At 37.6% G+C, this 22,657-nt stretch overlaps 1 protein-coding gene across 22 annotated transcripts in view; it reads left to right on the forward strand.

The window, feature by feature from the left end:
• EMC2 (ER membrane protein complex subunit 2) overlaps nucleotides 1–22,657 on the forward strand; it is a 345,419-nt gene that overhangs the window by 303,555 nt on the left and 19,207 nt on the right. For all 22 annotated transcript variants that reach the window (XR_013997055.1, XR_013997056.1, XR_013997057.1 and 19 more), the window contains one exon: nucleotides 4,107–4,208. The gene's annotated coding sequence lies outside the window, so the exon portion shown is untranslated. The remainder of the gene's footprint in view (nucleotides 1–4,106; nucleotides 4,209–22,657) is intronic.

Below are 22,657 nucleotides of genomic sequence, written 5' to 3' on the forward strand. Positions count from 1 at the left end.
GATTATAATCATCAAGTTCTAAATAGGCCCAAGAGGAATTTTACTTACATGTCTGATTAAGAGAGAAATATACTAGATTATTTAATGATTAACCCTCTTTTTTCTCTCCTTCCCTAAGGAAGTTATTTTGAGCTTGGATGAGAATCATCATTTTTCCCTTAAATTTACTCTCATCTTCAATATTGCATCTGATTCATAAAGCATGTAACTGGAACAGTGCAAAATGAGGGCCTCTAGAATTTGATGGTGACCTTAGGAAGTTAGCAAGCATCCAGGCCCGGCCAGGTGGCTTGGTTGGTTGGAGCATAGCCCTGCGCACCAAGGGTCAAAGGGTCATGGGTTTGATTCCTAGTCAGAGAATACACTTCAGTTTTGGGTTCCATCCCCAGGTGGGACATATACTAGAGGCAACCAATCGACGTTTCTCTCTCTGTCTCTCTCTTCATTTCTCTCGAAAAAAATCAGTAAAAACATATCCTCAGATGAGGATTTATAAAAAAGTGTCCAGTATTCTGCTCATGATTCATCTGGAGGGGAGGCTTTCCTTCTAAATACATATCAAAATACAAAGTGGGCAGAAGTAAGTTCAAAGTTTTTTGTATGGAAAATAATACAATAATTAATAAATAATGATACAAGAATAAATTCTGTGTTTTGCGTATTCACAACTGTAGACCTACTTTTGCCCCACCCTGTATACAACCTCCAGAATAGCCCAATATAGTAAACTAAGAGTTCAAAGAAGCAACAGGAAGAAAAAAAAATACTAGTAAATTTGTGAAATTATACCTAAGAAATAAACTCAGATAAAATTAGAATCAACGTCTTATTATTTAATGAATGTCTCCCCTAGAAATCAAAAGAAACATTGGCTCCAATACAAAGGGCAATATGAACTTAAGATCAGGAAATAGGGTTACCCATGTCTGACTTCTATGAAAAACTGTAAAAACACAAATTTCTTTTGATGACCTCATAGCATATTTACCAACTGACCCCAATTTGTCCTGCAATTTATAGATAATAATGTTTTATCTATTAAGCATTAAGTAACTCAGTTTTTCAAGGTAATAAACTTAAAAGTTCATAAGACCCATTAGTAGATTTATTATGTTAGGATAATTTGAAATTTATACTCAGTGGTATACTCATCTATACTATTTATCTTAATTAACACATTGTAATTAATACATTGAGTATAATTCTCTCCAGACAATAAAAAGGCTACTCAATCTTCAAAAGACATCAACCCTTTATATCCTCAAATATACCTATTAATCTATTCACCTTCACTGTAAAATTTAATGTCAAATTCCCAATACAACCTATGTTTGATTCTACTAGCAAAATAAAAAATGAGTTAGCTGTATATACTGCCCCATTTAAAAAAAATATATATTTTTTTGACTGACTTCAGAGAGGAGAGATAGAGAGAGAGGAGAGAGATAGAAACATCAATGATGAGAGAGAATCAATTGGCTGTCTCCTACATGAGCCCATAACTTGAACATGTGCCCTGATTGGAAATCAACTATGAATTCTTGGTTCATAGGTTGACGTTCAACCACTGAGCAATACCAGCTGGCAATATACTAAAAACTAGGACATGAGGCTTGATGGGGTTAAAACATATTCTCAATGCCTTAATAAATTTTAGGAGTTGCTTTTCACTGTAATATCCCATGGACTTTAATTTTTTAGACTGTAAGCTTAATGTAGCCAGAAGCTGTGTGGTTCAATGGCATATATACACAGTACCTAGTGCTGTGCTTATAACTCAGTAGGCATTTGTTGCTGTTCATGTTAAAGTCACAGCTACCATGGAATGACCTGTGTTTCATTTTCACCAAGAAAATAGTATAGGATTATAAAAAAATTCTCAGTATTCAATAATCTTTTCCAGTCTTTGATTTCAGAAAATAATAGACTTTTATACCTTGGTGAAACTTCAGGATTATATACTCAGTTCCCTCATAACTGAGTGTGTCTGTCTCCCAAGCAAAATAATTAAATTTTCCAAAGGTCACACAGCCAGTATGTGTTGGAGCTAGATGAGGGAGACTCTAGATCTGGGAGACTTTAAACTCTATTGCTGAGGCAATGGCTTTTCTCTCCCCACCTTTGAACATCTGCTAGAGAAGGAACAGCTGTCACATATGTTTCCACATTCCATGAAGTATCCAGTAAACTGATCCAATGGGTGACAACAGGTCTAAAACCTGCTTAGCAATGGATCCTTCTGTGGGAACTCAGAGTGAAATATACCTTCATGCAGTTTCTTGGTATTTGGTAGGAGCTCTCAGAGGAGGAAAGAGAACAAATTACTGGAGGTTGAGAATTGGGTAGGAGGTAAAGACAGTAGAGAAAACCAGAGGAAACAATAGCCAGGATTTTGCATTCTCCTTTCTACTTAATTGGCAGCTCCTATCATTCAAAGTGTGTTACAAACTATAATTCCTATTCACACAGACCCCAGGTGTGTCTGACAGATGAGAGGTCAGAAAAAGAATCATTTTCACCACCTCAGAAATCTCAGTAAAACTAATGAGGTAATTCTAAGTCTTCACCTCTGGGGAACTTTTTTGGACTCCTTAATTATATCCCTATGACCTTCCATTAAATTGATTCCTTTAAAAAAAAAAAGACCTATTCAGTAAATACAATGGTTTGGCACTGTTTTCTCTCCACTAGGGAAGGGGCGAGGTGTATGCTGTCCCAGTACTGATTACAACATAGTGGGGTCAGGTCTTAGTGAGAAGAAGTCAGGCAATGCCCCCATAGGTATCCTACCAGGCAGAAAAATGTGTAAGGCATCCTTTGTACTCTTCTTCATATCCACTGGGCTCACTCTTTTTCTAGCACTTCTGCAACAATGAATTTTCACAGGTATAACCTGACAGCAAGATATATCTATCATTTTGGCTTGGGGATTCTTGGATACAGCAGCATGGGATGGGTGTGAGCGCTGTTAACACTCTAGGAAGCACAGTTTGATGGATAATAGCAGGAGTCAGGTCTTTTCTTTCACTGACATCTATGACACCTCAGAAGATCTTGGCTGGATTGAGATTCAGTAGTCCGCTACAGAAATCAGTGCACAATATTACCAAGAAATTGGCTCTCCCTTCTTTTCTGTTTCATTCTCTCTCATCCCTCATTACTGTCCTCTTGTCTGGCTTCTCTAATAAACTATCTGTATAAAGGCCCCTGTCTTAGTTTTTGCTTTCAAGAGGATTTCAGGCTAATTCAAAAGCATAAATAGAAAAAAAAAAGTTGGAAAAAAGAAAGGGTGTGAATAAGATGAAAAAGCCATACACATTTACCTGACCATAAAGCATATCCAAAATATGATTTGAAAGAGTTTAGGATAAATGGGATAGGTGTAATAAACCTAAAAACATTAATACAATAAAAAAGGCAAAACTGCATTGTAAATGAGAAGACATTTACATCAAGTCCCCAAGTTTGAATAAAACTGTAGCGATTGAAGGAGATATTTATACCTGGCTTTCCTAGCAGCCAGAGCAAAAATGGAAAATGTAGCTTTTAGTATTCAGTGGGTAGGAGCAAACCCATTAGTCAATACATGTAAATGTGTTCAGATGCTGGGATCCAAGAGAAATTGTTTCAACATTAAAAAAAATAGGTAGGACATTAAATAATGTGATAAATGGTGTTTTTAACAATAGAGTTATAATTAAAATTACAGAGGTATTCTATGTGGTCGTTTCAAATATTAGTTTTTCATTAATTCCAAAGATATTTACAGTGCTAAAACTTTTCAAAAGAAGCCATTTTGGTTGGTTTAAAATGCACAAAAAATGTGTTCAAATGCCAATTGATTGGAGCATGAAAGAAATAACTGTTACTTGAAAAATAATTTGGAGATCAACACTAACACAAACTATATGGTAGAACCAGAATGTAATCCCCAAAATGATAAATTTTAAGCAAAATTGTGTCCTGAAGAACTTTGAGTAAAATAAGATAGTTCAATACTGTACTCATGGATAACTAAATAAATTAACACTTTAAACAGCAATTCTTAATAATGAAATATGACAAATTTATTAAATATATCACATTTTCCTCCTGTGGCTATGCAGACATTTCTATGGATTATGCCCTTCTTTCCTCCTGATATTGAAGGCATCCCCTGAAGTTCTTAACACAGTACTCCAGTCACTGGGAAGAATTAGAAATTTTAGGTGAGTTGAATACTATTTGTTATCATTTGTATGTTTTAACTACTTGGCTGAGAAAGCATGCTTTCCATAAATGATTTTTTATTAACAATAATAAGTATTTAGCTCTTTTCATTCATTTTAGTGTTTTTATTTTTCATTTTAAATGGACCATGAATTTCACAGCTCCTTCAGGCTACTTTTGGGACATATAATTTGCTGTGTTAAAAACTGAAAACAAAGTGTTTGAAAATGGAGTGCCAGCTCTAAGATGACTAAGATACCTAAGCATCATGGGTAAATTTTATCATGTTGTATTAAAAGTTTGATCTATGGGAATTTGAGACATATTGGAAGTAAAGGAAGATTCTTTACCCGCAATGAATCACTTTTCCAGAAAGATCAGACCCACAACAATTGATATAAATGCCTACTAAGCATTATCAGAGCTATCCGTGCTTTAATCAAAAGATGGCAGGCACTGTACCGTCCCTTCTGGAGAACATGTCCAAAAACTTGCCCACGGCTCCCACTCCCAACCCTTCTCACTATCTCACCTACAGGCTAGTGTGGGGCAGACACTCAGAACTCTGAGAATTGTGATTGGTAAAGGAAAAAACTCCATCTACCATTGTAACAAAAGTAACAATGGGATGAATCCCTTCCTAGATCAACTCACCATTTTTCATCTGATGATATTGTGGGAGATCTGCTCCAATAAATGGAAATCTCCTGTTATCCACTTCTGATCCCTGACATCTGCAGTACAATGAATTGCCACCGCTCAAAGAAGCAGCTTGGATTGTTTTATATGAGAGACATAGAAAGGAAAATATTCTATTATACATTTTAAATGGAACCCTCTCTGTCTTTAATGTGAATAGATGAATAAGGTGTCTACAGAGTGAGTACAGTAGTTTAAAAACAAATGTGTGAAGCTTTTCCGAAATAAGTAATGCAAAGACCAAATATTGATCTGTTTCTAATGCTACATATCCTTTCTGATGTATAGATATTAATTATCATAAATACACAGAAAATGTAACTAAGAGTAAAGTCACCTGCATTTTAGGCCAATAGAGGTTTTATGAAGGGAGGTCATACTGTAATCAAGAAGGTAAATAAGGAACACATTGACATTGCTTTCAATAGCCCTCATCTACCAGCCTAGAAACAGCAGTATATTTTATGCCTAAATGTCTTTCTGGTCATGAATAATTTTCAGGGAGATTAATTCTATGTCACTGAGTTTTTTTGATTAAAAAAAAGAAAGTAAATGTCACAAGCATAAGGAAAACCTCAGTTATTTCTTCATTGAAAATGGAAGGCATCCATTTATTTGAAAAAGTGTAATTTCATGTGACTTGTTTAGTACCTGCAGTCACATGCGGTTAGTACTGGAGAACCCACAGTTCCTAGCACAAAGGTTTTCCAGTTCCACTCTCCGCAGTCCTGGGCTCCTCAGGTACGCCAGGGATCTGCCCACTCAGCTCCTCCCCTCAGTTTTGGCTAGACCACTTATATTTTGTACTATTTATGTCAGGGTGGGACTTGTGACAGCTCACTTGAAAAACAGAATTTTGCTACTAAAAATTGCTTGACAGTCACTGTACCCCCTCATTTTACTACTCATTGTAGGGTCCCATGAAGCAAATAGAGCTAGGCCTCACCGCCTTTCTACTCAGGGTGGCTTCTTCTCTGTAGAGTTTATGGGAACCACTCCTGTTTGAAAATGTTTATAGTTGTTTTGTTGTTGTTGTTCTGTTTTTTAAGTTTTACAGCTAACATCCAAGTTTAGGTCTAACTTTTAAATAAGACTATTAGTTGCTTCAGAGACTAGAAATACGTGACTATTTTGATAAATTTTATTACTCAAGCAAGTTTGAAAGGAAAAAAAGCATCAAAAAAGAACGAAGAGGAAAAGAAGGAAAGAAAGAGGAAAAGAAGGAAGTAAGAGGGAGAGAAAGAAAAAGCGATAACTATTGATTTTGATCAATATCGCTACATTTGAGGCTGATGACCTCAAGTCTATTTTTTATATTAAGCCATTAAAATTTGAAACGTACTTTTACCTAATACCAGACCATATAGAAAATAAGTATTTGATGATAACTGCTTATATGGGTTGCGATTATTTTACTTTTAAATTCCATGCATCCTCTCCTATGTACTAGTATATGATGGCATTTAATAAATGAAATGGCAGGTTGTTCTGACAGAAAAAATATGAAAAAAGCTAATATAAAATCGAAGATATGTCATCCCAGGTTGGGCATTCTCAAAAAGAGAATATATCTCAAGCAAAAGTAAAACAAAAAAGTAAGTGGAAATGAAATCATCCCAGAATATCAGGCTGTTGTTTTTTATATTTATGAATAAAGACATTCAGTTCTGTTGAATAAGGGAGAGATATTAACTTTCTCTGCAAATCAAATAACCTAATTTGTGCTGATTATTATTCTTTTCATGTTAAGTTAATGTCATTTCTTTACTTTTTTGTTCCCCAAGACTACAAGTTCCTTAAGGACAAGGGATTTACCTCTTACTCCTCTATTTTTTGCAACTAATAACGCTCATAGACATCATGGTAGATATGCTATTAGTATTTATTTAATGAATGAATGCATGAATAAATAAATATGAATGACTCCAGGCACAGAGCTTCTGGGTTACTTGTACTTCCTGGTTTCTCTCTAAGTCTGTTCAGAATATTCTCACTTCAAAGTAACCTGGTGGCAAAAGTAGAATTATAAATTCAGAGTTCTTTCTCACTGCTTTCCACACCATTTTAGTGACTTCCAAACACTACTGAAAACCAAATTCACATTTATTCTAAGTCATTTTTAATGGAACGGAGGGGTAAAATTCTAACTCAGATGACTATGTTGTTGATTTCCCTTATATATCTTCACTTTAAGTTAAAAAACAAAACATGTAGGTACAAGCACACAAGTACAGATACACATACATGAGCATAAGGCCAGCATTTTACCTTTTAAAGTTCTTGACAGATTATTCACTTTTAGAGAAAAATCATAATGGACATTATTTAATGAGCAATTACAATGTGCCACTATATAAAGCACTTACACATATTGCTTGATCTTCACAACATTCTTAGGAAACTAGTTCCACCATTATCTCCATTATATAGTTGAGGAAACTGGTGTTTAAAGAAGTTAAGAAGTCACATAAGCTCTTCTTGGAAAGACTTGGTTTCAAACCCAGTTATATCTGATGCTATATATGTTAATGCAGTCTCACTCCTTTTTGCACATCATCTAGCATGTATCGAAGGGTCTGGCCCAGAGTAGCAAAGAAGGAAGGTCCTAGAATGACTATAACTGTTTGTAAATGCCTTATTTCAAAACAGAGCTTTGCTTTTTGCTTTCTCCTAACTATTAGGTTTCAGTGACTTCCTAACACCATAAAAACAAGATTCATGTGTATTTTAAAAGTCCCCAGTTTGCCAATTTAATGGAAGCCCAGATAATCAGGTGGTCGTCTCTTTGCTTATACATTCTTTAGATAGCAGGCCCCTTTTTTTAGTAGGTAATTCAGTGTAGGTTCATCTGAAAGAGTCATCTCTTTTTAATTTACAAATTTAAAAAGATCAGTGAAGTGTGAGAGCAAAATGGATATAAAAATACAAGAACATATGCAGAGGGTGTTGAAAAGAGTCAGACAATACAGTGTTTCTCAGCATGAGGGCTGCTCTGTCGCATTACTACTTGGGACATCTGTGCCTGCATCAAGCTGTCTCAGAGAAAGGCTTCGGGCCAAACCATCATGCAGACCTCGTCCTCCGCACAGAGCCATGGCAATTCTGCTATTCAGAAGCACCTGCCTACATATACAATTTGCTCACTGATGCTGCAAGGAGCATCAGAATTATGCACTGTCTCCATCTAATAACACCTTTGCAGTCTCTACACAACAGGGGCTCAGCAAGGCTCTTTTCATCTTCTCGCCCTCTGTAGGAAGTAAGAGCTATGCTTTCTCTTCCTCTCACAAATTAAATAGTATTATCAGTTAGCAACGGGGCAGTACCAGCAGAATAAAATTAATGACAAAAGCGAACAGAAGAATTCTGGTGTCCTTGGCTGTGTTGGAGGCAGAGGTTTTGTTTCAAAAGCAATAACTCAATGAGGCATGAGCCCTAGTGCGCTGCAAGCACCCTGGTGCTGCTCATTCAATCTAAAGCCAGGAGTAGCACAGAACAGGCATCACTTGCTAACAGCTAATTTTGCTTAGGTGGATCCATCAGCAACCAAGCCATCCATGCCTCTCTTGTTCCTTTGCCAATCCGCACAGTTGCTCTTCTTCTGCATATATAGGTTTGCACCTGTGCTTTAATAAATAATTGGCTTAAAATAAGGGGTTGCAATCATTTATTTAAATATTCCTAAGCACAGTCAGTAGGGTTTGCTTTCAGATTACTAAATTCAAGCTCATCAGGCAGGTCCATAAATGACATTTAAATGAGGGATGTTGTGAGAAGTGTTTTCAAATTGTAGGAATCCTGGTGCTTGGTTCTAATAAGAAGATGCAGTGAAAGGTTGGATAATATCTTTGGGATTCATAAATTATGAATGTAGTCTTCTGGTGATGCCATGGTCCGTATGTTGCTCACAGTCTTGCAATTGCCAGTGTCATCATCACAATCTTAATTTACAATAGACACTAAAATAGCTTTTCCCGAAGTATGCTCCTTGGAAGATTAATACTGATATTTGGGTTCAATGGAGACATGCTGCCAAGATATGTTCCTGTGAATCTGTAGGAATAAGATATACTCTGTTGTGTGTTTCAAAATTATTTGTTTAGGAATCCCCCTTTCACAAAATATCTTGACGGTTAAATACTCCATTAGAATTATCATTTGTGGGAAGAATGAAAGCAAATGATAGCATATCATACGTTCATGCTAGAGTATGGGGAGAAACAAAGCACAACCTTTCTCCTGTTTGAGTATTACCTTTCCTCATCAGATTAAGACCCTGTACACCGATCTCCATCATAGTTTCATTAGGTCCTGCATTATAGTAAAAATAGCAAAGACTGTGTCTATGTTGTCTACTCTCGAATTTCCAGTGTTAGGCACATAGAAAGTGTTCAGTAGATAAAAGCTTGTTGAATAAGTGAATGAAGCAATCAATGAATCATTGAGTCAGTGAATGAATGAATGAATGAGTCTGCATATGCTTCTTTATGAGAGTTGGTACCTATGATAATGCATTGTCTTTTTCAAAAGTAAGTAAGCAATATTCGAACAGATGTTTCTAAGTCACCCCTGTGGCTCTGACTTCCTCTCTCTAACTTGTAAATAATGAAATCACATGCGTGTTTCAAAATGTCAGCCTCTGTTGCTGGCTGTGTTGTTGCCTTGGCAACATAGACTATGACATTATAAGCTATGGTCTCGGCCACGGCAGCTATTTGAGTTATCTTGCAGAGTTCCACAATGAGATGTTCTCATTACGGATCCCTAACTGTGCCCTGGTCCTAAACCTTGATGTGCAGGTACCTGTGAGAATAAAGTTTACCTTATGGTAATTCCCTTTATTATTCAGGGTACAGTATTCCAGCTGCTAAATAATTATTTTATCCTCCTCCCTCATTTGCTTCAATTATGCTCACAGTAGATGGCATATTGTTTAGGAAATATTCTCAAGAACACTGATGATCCGACTGGGATTTTCCAGACTGGAAGAACTCAAACATCAGAGGAACAAATATATGCTTGTCCACGTTTATTATTGCTAAGTGAAGGCAAACATTTAAAATAATTACCCATTTTCCTAGTTTTATTAAAGAATGGACATTTTGTTCCCCCCAAAGTAGGAAGGACACTTTTAAATAAGAGACGCTGTTAAATTTGAAGAGCCCTATAAAATCAATCATGTCTTTATTTTATTAGACTGCTAAGCATTTCATCTTGGACATACATTGTTTCCCAACACATATTTGTAAACCTCTTCTCAGGGGACAGTAGGACAATAAAAGTGAATATAAAATGTGGGAAGATTTGTTCTAGAAAAGGCCAATGGTTTATAGAGCCTAAAGCTCTATCCGGTCAGAGGCAGCTTGGCTCACCTGGCCATGCCAGTCTCCAGCGGGTAGTGGTGGACCTCACAGGCATGAACCCTGTCCACCCTCCTCCAGCTGCCAGTCCAGCTCTGCACTCCCCACTCAGCATACAGCTTCACTTCCTCTCTCTTGAGAAAATCAAAGCCATAAGTCTCATGTTTTAGAACATGATAATAAAGGCATGTTCTTTGTGTACTATGACTTTGGCCAGAATCTTGGAGAGTCAGAGTTAGGTGGTAGGATTAAAGCCTAGCCCACTCCAAACTCCTAACCGTTAACACCCCTCAAGTCCACCTCCTTATATATTTACCCTCTGCAATCTGGTTTCCACCCACAGGACACCCCCGCCACTCTGGCAAAATTCACCAGTATCTTTTTAATTGTCAAATCCAATAACGTGTCAATTCTGTAAAATTTTTTTTACATCTTGAAAATCTTAAATTTTTAAAAAGTAAAATGTAAAGTCTTTTATATCTTGAGATCTTGAAGTATTTTTGGCTCTTATTTTACTCTTCCTTGTGTTGATGCTTTGGACCATTTTCTCTTTGAAAGTCCTAAGTCATTTCTCCCATAGAAAACACTCTTTCTTAAATGTACCTTTATTTATCTCACCATTTCTTCTCAGCTTCCCTCACTATCTCTTTCAGTATTATCATTCTTTTAGGTTCTGATCTTGACCCTCTTCTTTTTTTATTGTTTAAAGTATTACATATGTCTCCTTTTCCCCCAATTGATCCCTCCCCGGCCACTCCCACACCCCAGGATTAGCTCCTATCACCCCAGTGCCCATGTCCATTGGTTATGCTAATACCCATGCATACAAGTCCTTTGGTTGATCTCTTACCCCATCCTTTACCCTCCCCTGCCTTCCCTCTGAGGTTGGACAGTCTGTTTGATGTTTCTTTGTCTCTGAATCTATTTTTGTTCATCAGTTTATGTTGTTCATTATATCCCACATATGAGTGAGATCATGTGATATTTATCTTTCTCTGACTGGCTTATTTCACTTAGCATAATGCTCTTCAGGTCCATCAGTGCTGTTGCAAGTGATAAAAGTTCCTTCTTTTTATAGCAGCATAGTATTCCATTGTGTAGACATACCACAGTTTTTTAAACCACTCATCTGCTGATGGGCACTTAGGTTGTTTCCATATCTTATCTATTGTAAATTGTGCTGCTATGAACATAGGGGTACATATATCCTTTCTGATTGGTGTTTCTGATTTCTTGGGATATATTCCTAGAAGTGGGATTACTGGGGCAAATAGGAGTTCCATTTTTAACTTTTTGAGGGAACTCCATACTATTTTCCACAGTGGCTGCACCAGTCTGCAATCCCACCAGCAGTGCATGAGAATCTCTTTTTCTCCACATCCTCACCAGCACTTGTTGTTTGTTGATTTGTTGATGATAGCCATTCTGACAGTTGTGAGATACAGCCATACCACCCTGAATGTACCTGATCTCATCTGACCCTCTTCTAATCTGTCTTCTATCATTACTTCTTCCACTTGGCCAACTTTTGAATCTACATACCCGACTCAGGTCTGTTCCCAGACTACCAGACCCCTATACCTTTCTGCCTGTTCAACTCTCCATCTAGATAGATGATAAGTACCCAGAGCTCTGCACATCCAAAGTAAAACAATCATCTATCATGACAGCACGAGGAGCTCTGATAATCTGCTGTTCCCCAAAGAAACTGGTAAAAAGTATTTTTTAAAAACAACTATTTACAGCCTGCACACACACACACACACACACACACACTAAATGAAAAAATAGATACACATAGAAACTTGTACATAAATGTTTATAGCCATTTGTATTACCTTACCTAATAATAGACAAACATGTAAATTGACCATCCCTCTGCTATGCTCACCAGCCAATCAGGAGAGTAGGCAAATTAACCCAACAAAGATGGCGGTTAATTTGCATACATAGGGGAGAAGCGGCGGAGCGAAGTCTGAAGGCTCCGGCCAGAGCAGTGAAGGGTCCCGGGTGCCCAAGGGAAACTGGTGCTGGCAGCCAGGGGAAGGGAAGGCCTATTGCATGAATCTCTTCATGCAACGGGCCTCTAGTTATTCATAATAGCAAAACAGTGAAAACAAACCAAATGACCATCAATGAGCAAATAGATAAACAAAATCTGGTATATTCGTACAAGGAACTATTATTTATCCATAAAAAGTAAAGAAGTACTGATACATGACACAACATGATGGACCTTAAAATATTATGTGAAATGAGAGAAGGTACTCACAAAAGACTACACACTATATGATTCCATTCATATAAAAGCCTAGAGTATATAGAGACAGAATGTAGATTAGTTATTGCTTAGGGCCATAGAGGGAGAAACAGAGTTACAGGGAGGTGATACCTAAAAGGTATGAGTCTTCTTTTTTCTTTTTGACAAAAAATATTATAAAATTGACTGTAGTAATGGCTGTACATATATTTAAATATACTAAAAACCATTGAATTGTGTACTTTATTAATTTATTTTAAAAATGTTTTTATTGATTTTTAGAGAGAAAGGGAGAGAGAGGGATAGAGACATAGAAACATCGATGAGAGAGAGAAACATCATTGATCGACTGCCTTCTACACAATCCCTGCTGAGGATGGAGCCCACAAGCCCCGAGTGGGAATCAAACCAGTGACCTTTTGGTTTCTGGGTTGACGCTCAACCGCTGAGCTACACTGGCCAGGCGAATTATGTGCTTTAAATGGATGAATTGTATATATAAATTATATCTCAATAAAAAGCTGTTTTAAAAAGGAATCAAACATTTCCACTCAGTTCTGCTTATTATTTTGTCTTTCCCCAAGGCATTCTCTTAACCACCCAAAGCAGAACTCACTGTAGACTTCTCTCTTTACCTCTCTTCCAGTGTCTAATTCTTGACTAAGTCCTGTCTGGCCTACTTCCTAAAATATCCCTGACCAGTCCCATTCTTTCAGTCTCATTATCATCTTAAATTAGGGTCTCATAAATATGATTTCTCTTGATATGCATCCCCGCCTTAAAAGTTGAGTATGAAAGGAAAAGTATTGGCATTGGTGGGGGGTGAGGGATGGAGAGATTAATTGATGGATGCATTTATTTGTCTTCCAGTAAATACTTATTTTTTTCTTTTGCTGTTTTACTTGAAATTTTTTAGAACATGATAATAAAGGCATGGTCATACTCCCATCTCTATACCTCAGCTTCTGACACCTCTCTCCTCTGTATTTATGTTGTTTTTTCATATTGATGTGTTTTAAGCCAAATGGAGAACTATTATAGAGATCATCTAGAGCAGTGGTTCTCAACCTTCCTAATGCACAACTCTTTAATACAGTTCCTCATGTTGTGGTGACCCCCAATTTCACTGTTACAAATTGAACATAATTAAAGCATAGTGATTAATCACAAAGACAATATATAATTACATATGTGTTTTCTGATGGTCTTAGGCGACCCCTGTGAAAGGGTTGTTCAACCCCCAAGGGGGTTGTGACCCACAGGTTGAGAACCGCTGAACTAGAGCAACTTTATACTTTTAAAAAAAATTTTTGTTTTATTGCTTACAATATTACAAAGAGTAGTACATATGTCTCCTTTTTATTTTCCCCCTTGGCCTTCCCCCAGCCTCCCCTACCCCCCAGTGTCTTGTGTCCATTGGTTATGTTTATATGCATGCATACAAGTCCTTTGGTTGATCTCTTACCACTCCCCCCCCCACCCCCAACCCTCCCTGGCCTTCCTGCTGTAGTTTGTATCTATTTTTGTTCATCAGGGGGCCATTCTATGTCCTTCATCTCATTGCTTACTTCCAAGCAGCCAAAAATTCTTATTTATTTTACTCCTTTAGTAGTGCAATAATTAACAATAGGTAAATAAATATATATTTTTCTCCTCTACACACATATTTTGGAGTAATATAAAATAGTTTTATAACTTGCACAAATTACAACTCAGAAGATGAGAAATGTTGGGACTAATGTAATTTGAGGGATTTGACTTATAATTAATTTTGATAAAGGGGAATATTGTGAAGGCAAAGAATTTTACTAATATAGGGCAATGCTGTCCATGGAAAAAGAATTGTTTGATGATCAGACCTAATGACAATGATTAATATTTGAACTATTGAAAGACAGCTCCTTTATAATGAAAACTATTGTCGAGTTGCTTAGAAGGTGAAATGTACAATGTTCAGTCAGTTGGAAAAGATCATTTGACAAAACAGATGGTAGCTCCAGAAAGTTCAAATTCCTATTCATTAACTATTTGTAGGAATGACACTGGATTAGATCCGCCATGTCAGAGAGACAGGAGTCCTGTCAATATAAAAGCTAGATTTTTTTTATTGCCCAAGGATTATGTGCCACAGCTCATTCTGAAGGGCCAAAAATGTTCATGTCTGCACACACGTGCACAATCACTATAGGCAAGCCACATGGGTAGCCTCTGCAAAATCAAAGTTTTGTCAGGTCAGTATAGAAGCAAAGGATTTAGGCGATCTGAAAAAGTTTCTCAGACATAAGGTGACGTGAAGCACTCTCCCCTGCTATAGGGACAGTCTGTCAAGGAGACACAATTCCTCAGTTCATACACCAGGACTCTTTCCCCTCATGGAGAAAGGTTTTTCTGTTTTGTTTTGTTTTAAAAACTTCATCTTTCTGTGTGGCAATAGATAGCATTTACTCATATATAAGACAGTATGCAATTGAATGGAATCTGTTTCAATCTGAAAATAACAACTAATTGGGGTTAGTCCAGCATCATGTTTCCTGTAGCTGATTAGTTTGCAGCTTGCTTTGGTTACAAAGCAGACATGTGGGTCTGGTACCAGGAGACGTTAGTATTATCTGTTTCCTCAGTCCCTAAAATGCACTTTACTGTGCCTATAATAAATGCACTTTACTATGTATTCCAATATATAATTTGACCTGCACTCTTATCAAAACCTAGACACATCCTTTACTTTTTATAGAACAAAGAAAACAAATGTATTTAAATAGTTATAGGCATGTACTTGCAAAGATTATTGATATTTAAACCTCACTTCATTAATAGCCAACTCCACAAAAAACATATTTTGTTAAGGACTTACCCAAGCATCTAATATCTGCATATGATTTTTAATTATCTGTTTGTCCTTATCCATACTAGAACATTCTTAGTCTAAGGAAGCTCTACCACCAATTATCGGAAAAGACGAATCACTTACACCCAGGATGAACAATTCATACAATGAAGAACGATTGGCCAAATACCGCATGATTTAAATAGGTGACAATCCCTAGATTCTAAAATATTCACCTATATTCTAAAATATTCTCTAGTCCCTGCCCTCCTCAAATAATCTTTTAGACTAATATTACAGGAGAAAAGAAAGTGAGACAAAACAGATCAATCTTTTGGCAAGATGTGACTAAAAGTTACAAATAAACAGGATTGAAAGCATAAAATACATTCAGTCCGGTTAGAATTGGCTTATCTTCAAAATAGAATCAGCAGCTAAAAGAGAAATATACCACTTTTGTTCTAGTCCTCTGGCACTTAGGCAGGCCTATACACTCCAGGATGCCCAATTCAGCAAAACCAGTGGAATGCTGGAATTTGCTATTTTATAATGACATGTCTGTGCCCATGGTCAGTCTCATGAGAGTAAAACTGATGCACTGTGTGTGTTTAGCCTACAGTTTGAGAATCACCAATTTAGGTATTTCCTCAGTCATCAGGGTGAACACAAAATCAGATAGCAGAAAGAACCAATTTCATTGAAATTAATTGAGTAGGATATATTAAAATACAGAATTATGCCAAGGTTCTGTAAATACAGGGCAGGTCAAATCCCTACCCTCTTTGGCAATTGTTGCTTTACATAGTTGCCTTCCTGGAATTAAATAACATGTTCTGATTATTTCCAAATAAAAAGGAATCTCAAGCAAAAAGGAAGCATAAATGTTTACTTGTTTCTAGGAAAAATCATTGCAGTTACTTTAGGGCATAACATTTTCAAATATATATTAAAGTTGCCCACGATGATTAATTTCATGCCCTGCTAATTGTCACATGTTTAGCAAACAGCCACATACTGCAGTCAAGTAGCAAAGCACTGGAATCCATGTTAGTTTCTACACAGTAGCCTGGTACACTCAGCCCTCCCGTCATCACTCAGGAAGTCTTGGTTCATCCTGAGCCTCTGGTCCCAATTTTTAAGTTGGATATAATGCTTAATTGGAGAGAAATCTCTCTTTGATAGTGAGATCTTTGCCAGATTGAAATTATGTTCTAAACGCACGCAAAATCACAGGGAAAATTACATTAAGAGAATAACCATAAAACTTCAAATGCATGACCTGTATAAGCAAAGAGGAAATTCCTTGCCCTGCTGTTTTCTGTGGAGCTAAGCAATTGTGCCACTGGTTTTCTTGTTTGGTATCCAATACATTTTATTTTTTTAATTTAATTTTTTTGTAATGAATATATTTTATTTTTTAAAATTTATGTATCTAGTTTTGGTAACCAATACATTTTAAAAACCAGTTCTTAGGCCCAAGATGCCTGCACATGTTAGCCAATGAATTAAGATTTATAATTGAGAAGCATAATAGAAATGATTTATCTTGAGGCTTCATGAAGATAATATAAACCAAAGAAATTCTTAGAGACATCTCAAATTGGAAAAAATTGGTTCCTCAAAGTTGTTACTATTTCTTAAAAATATATTTTATTGATTTTTTACAGAGAGGAAGGGGGAGGGATAGAGAGTTAGAAACATCGATGAGAGAGAAACATCGATCAGCTGCCTCCTGCACACCCCCCACTGGGGATGTGCCCGCAACCAAGGTACATGCCCTTGACCGGAATCGAACCTGGGACCCTTCAGTCCGCAGGCCGACGCTCTATACACTGAGCCAAACTGGTGAGGGCAAAGTTGTGACTATTTATTTTCCCAGAGCCCATCCCTGACTCCCCTGCTCCCAAAGGCCTGATTCCTTCTGGCAGCATGGATTTCTACCATCTGAGAACCATGAAAAGCCAGAGTGGTGTTTCAGAAATACCTTACTTTGTGATGAGTTGCTTTATGCTCATTGTCACCATGTCCCCTCAATTCCTACAGGATCTGTCTTTTTTATCATTTAATCTGGATTGTAGACTATGCGCATCTGTACCTTTTGTCTTTTGAGTCCTGTACCTGTTCACCTGTCTTTTTACCTTCGACATCCTTAACACACTTCAGACTCAGACACCTGTCACTGTGTTCCACCTGGAGGCCCTTGTCATTTCTCTAACCCGCTCACCTTCCCTACTGCAGTCACATGGATGTTTCCACCTGACTCCAATAGACATTGGACTCGCAATTCCTTGGCTGAAGAATCAACTGTTGAGAAAGATTAGTTAACCAGTCTTACCCCAGATCTCCTTCCCCATGTCTAATGTGGGAGTTTTTATAGCATCGCCTAAGGTAGTTTTGAGAATTAAGGGGGCTGACACATGAAAAGTGCTCAGAGCCTATGAATGTATAGCGCCTCTCACTTAGCAAGAACTGAACTAAAGAAGTTTTTTTTTTTTATTGTTTTTAATTTTTATTGAGTTCAGAGAGGAAGGAGAGGGAGAGACTGATAGAAACATCAATGATGAGAGAGAATCATTATCAGCTGCCTACTGCACACCCCCAACTGGGGATCCAGCCACAGACCAGGAATCGAACTGTAACCTCCTGGTTCATAGGTTGACACTCAACCACTGAGCAATACCAACTGGACCTGAAACTTATTTTTTTCCCATTTGTTTCACCTATAATGCTTTGACAGTTATGTAAAATTTATTTTTAACTTTGCTTCATGTAACATTTTATCTGCTCTTTCTAAAAGAAATAGAGCACTAAATTAATTTTTTAAATCTCTAGTGTAAGATAATGCACTCTCTTCATTTGAAAGCCTCCTTGCTCCCACCAGGCTGGGCATGCTAGTAGGTGCACAATAAATAATTACTGAAGTGAATTAAAGTGAATGGGTGTCAATGGCAGTTGCCGGGCAGGCAGCCTGTTACACGTTATTCCTGACAGAATGTCTCCCATGAATTAATGATTCAGAATACCAGGTGGTCAGCCACAAGCTTCCTATAAAGGGAAGCAAGCAGGAGGAGAGGAGGATTTTAGCAAGAGAGCTTTGAGTTTCACCACGGCGAATTCAGAATCCTCCCTTCTCACTCCCCAAGGTAGCAGCTGGTGTCACAGCTTCATTCCAACTGCTAGGGATGGTTGCAGGCAGAGTTCCTGGTCCTTCTCACTCCCCACGGCCGCCAGGCGCTAATGAGCTCACAGGTTCATTTACACTCAGACTAACCTTCGAAGGTAAAATATTTGTACTTTAACAGTTCCATATCCAGATTTTTAAAAAAATAATGTGGATTTTAAATGATGAGTTATTTTTAAACTCTGGGAATCAACCTTGGCAAGCATACAGAAGCTTGGAAGAAAATGTTTACTGGTATCAAGACTCCCCTTCATTTTACTGCTGTTCCCCTTTGGAGTCCTGAGGGTCGTATAAGGGCAAAGAGACCAGTTTGGCTTAAAAATTTGGAAAAGTTTATTAAACTCATTACTGCTGTAAGTGATCATCAGAACAGAGTCATGGATCCCAACACACACACACACACACACACACACACACACCCCTCTCACTGAAATATTGAATACTCTTTGAACATATAAGCTCCCCCTCTCGTCATCATAGCAACTCACAGCCCTTGAAGATGAGATTAAAGAGACTGCCAGTGCAACCTTTATCCCCAGTTTAACTAATTTGAGTTTGCAGATCTCATCTTAGTTTGTGGAGAGCTCTTGGTACCTTATGATGTTTAACATCTGTTCATAAACATGGACCTGTTTTCGGGTAGATGGTACTCCATGTGACACCTCAGCTTATATTCTCTTCTATGTCCAGCAGAAATAGATAGACAACTATCAAGATTACACAAATCCTACAGGTCAACCTGATAAAGGGAGAAGATAAAATTCTAGCATGCTAGCATGCCACCAGTCAGTCCTCTTTAATATCTCAGAAATTATGAGATGGAGTGAAATTGGGTAAAATTCACTGACATATATTTGAACCCAGACCCCCACCACCTAAGTAGAAAGTCCAAAGAGCTCCCTAATTCTATTTAATCATCCATGCAGTGGGAAGCATGCCTGAAGCTATGTCAGGGCTTCTGGAAGTTCCTCTGGGTAGCTCTGTTCTGTAATGATACTGTGGGTCATGTCATGGGGAATGCTCTTAATGAAATGTAGGGAACAAGGCAACTTTTGTCTAAAACTTTGGTACTTGTATTTCTGGAGTACTACTACTGGTACTACAAGTCTGTGTGAAATATTGATAATTCGTTTTAATCCTCACCCGAAGATACGTTTATTGATGTGAGAGAGAGAGAGAGAGAGAGAGAGAGAGAGAGAGAGAGAGAGAGAGAGAGAGAGAAACATCCATGTCCATGCCCCTACTAGGAAATGAACCTGCAACCTAGGTATGTACCTTGACTAGGAATTAAACCAGCAACCTTTTTGGTGTATGGGTGACGCTCCAACCAACCAAGCCACTGGCCAGGCATACTTAGTTTTAATTTAAAGTGACAACACAAGATAACAGCAAGGTACAATCAATACCAGTTCTGGACACAGACCAACTTTGGTGAGGATGTAGAGCAACTAGAACTCTCAAACGCTAATGGTAAGAATACAAAATGGTATAGCCACTTAGGAACACAGTTTTGTAAGTTTTTCTGCAGTTAAATATATACAATGAGAAATCACAGTCCTATGCATTTACCCAGGAGAAATAAAATCATGCTGTATTTTGAGACAAAGACTTGTAGTCCAATAATCATAACAACATTATTAATAATAGTAGAACACTGAAAATCATCCAAATACCCAAATTTTAAATAATAATATACTGGAAACAATACAAATTAACTGGTGAATCAATCTATCATTTCACAACTGTACAATGGAATGCAACCCAACAATAAAAACAAGCTTTTGATATGTGCAACTTAGATGAATTTCAAAAGCGTCAAGCAAGGGAATGAAGCCACACACAAAATATTAGAAGGATTTCATCTATCTCTAATGCTTGGTGCTAGGATTAATTTATATGAAATCCTAGAAAAGGCACAAACTCTAGTGACAGAAAGCAGATCACTGGTGCCCGCAGACAGCATAGGGGAAAAGAAACTGACTTTAAAGAGGCACAAGGAAACTTTCTGGGATGATGTAAATGTTCTACTTTTTTAAAAAAATGCTCACTAATGGATAGTTTTTCATTGATCTTCAGAGAAAGAGAAAGATGAGAGAGAGAGAGAGAGAGAGAGAGAGAGAGAGAGAGAGAGAGAGAGAGAAAGACAGAAAGAGACATCATTGATGAGACAGAGAAACATCAACCAGTTGCCTCCCACATGTGCCCAGACATAGGATCAGACCTGAAACCTAGGTATGTGCCCTGATGGGGAATCAAACCTGAAACCTTTTGGTGTATTGGACGGCATTCCAACCAACTGAGCCACCTGACCAGGGCCAGAAATGTTCTACAATCTGGATTGTTAGTGGAAGCTAAATGACTATATATTTCTATATATTAACTCATTAAATTGGACACTTGAAATCGGTAAGTACATGTGTTGTTTTTAAATTATACCTCAATAAATCTTATTTTCAAGAAAAGGCATGAGTTCCAAAAGCTCCATTCTAAGGAAGACCTCACCTTGTTGTTGTATAGCTTAGGGACGATTGCTCTAGTTCTTCCCAAATTCTATGTCTCAATTCAGCATGGGTGGAGAGGAGAGTTTTAATACTATTGACAGCAGCAGGATCGTTTTACAGCAGGAAGGCCACTGGAGTGGCTGTCATGTGGCCAGTATTTAGGATACTTGCTTTCTATGTGACCCTAAGAGAGAAACTTATCTTCTGGGCCTTGGTTTCCATCTTTGTAAAATGAAAGACCTAGCATAGATGACCTCTTCAGGGATTTATTATATTTTTCCCCAATTAAATCCTTCTGGGTTCTTTCATTCTGGGCTGAATGCCCAAGACATTCAGCAAAATAAATTTGTTTTGAGATACAAGAGGGAAGTGATTCACCTGTATTCATTTCTGAAGCACAGAGTGAATTTTCTGACTTTCAGATAATACCTTGACACAGGCTTAACAGTTCCTAAGTAAACTTGCATTATATGTGATGAAACATATTACATTTAAATGCACTCTAGTTTAAAAGTCATAGGCATCTGATACATTGCACCCATAGAAAATATTAGAAGGATTTCATCTGCTAATGCTTGGTGCTAGAAATACTTGAAAGTCAAACACAAGTCATTTATTTTATGACTCATTTCTTATAACTTGGGGGAAAATTCATTTAGTAACTGTGTCAGTGCTATGAAGAGAGGCAATTTGATGTAGAAAATATTGAATTTCTCTCTATAGAGCATTGAGAAAACTACATCTTAAAGAATATTCTGGACTTATTCAACATTAGCTCTTTACTCCCCATGTCTGTTTGTCCCTGAAGTAAGCCCATTATGATGTGTCACTAGCTCTGACTTGGTTGGAGGCAGGGGGCAGAGCTTAGTCTTTTTTCTACCTTAGGACCATCTGCTGCAAGCCTTGCTCTGATGTAGGTGACCTGGAGGCACCTGCTCCAAAACCTGGGATTTTAAAGTCTGCTTTAACCAGAGTACATAACATTCAAGTCCCCCTCCCTGGAATTTCCCTGCCTGATATCCCTGCTTTGGATATTCTTTCCTGACTTTGCCTTTCAGGGTCCATAGGGTCACAGGAGAAATTATGCACAGGTTACCTTCAGTGATGATGATTTAAGGCAGGAATTCTCCCCATAGGGTGACATGGGCAGCAGTGTTATCTTGCACCCAGGGCATGCAAGATTTAGTTGTACAACAGCCATCTGAGTTCAAGAACAATAACAAATTGTTCATGAAAACAACTACTTCTTTTTCTATTAACTTAGGCTAACAAGAAGAGATGATATGATTGTATCAGGTTGTTACCACCTAACATGAGTCTCAGAGGCACCTGACCTCTCTTGCATTTAGACATGAAGATACATTCAGATGATGTACCAGAATTCGGCCAAATCAGCGAGAGCCTCGGTAGCAAGATTGGTTTCATTTGACCTACAGGCACTGTCATGTTATGTGCACAGCAGAGAATTTGGGAGCTCTTACTTCAAAATGGGGCAATGTTAATGAGCAGGTACTCTGGAGCTTTATGAACTTCCTATCTGATTAGATCACAGATGAATAGGAAGTACAGTTCATAAACAAAGGCACCAGGAAGCCTCGAAGGATCTCTGCACACTCACCC

The sequence above is a fragment of the Myotis nattereri genome, assembly GCF_964212035.1.
Source record: "Myotis nattereri genome assembly, chromosome: 17".
In the NCBI taxonomy this organism is placed as follows: Eukaryota; Metazoa; Chordata; class Mammalia; order Chiroptera; family Vespertilionidae; genus Myotis; species Myotis nattereri.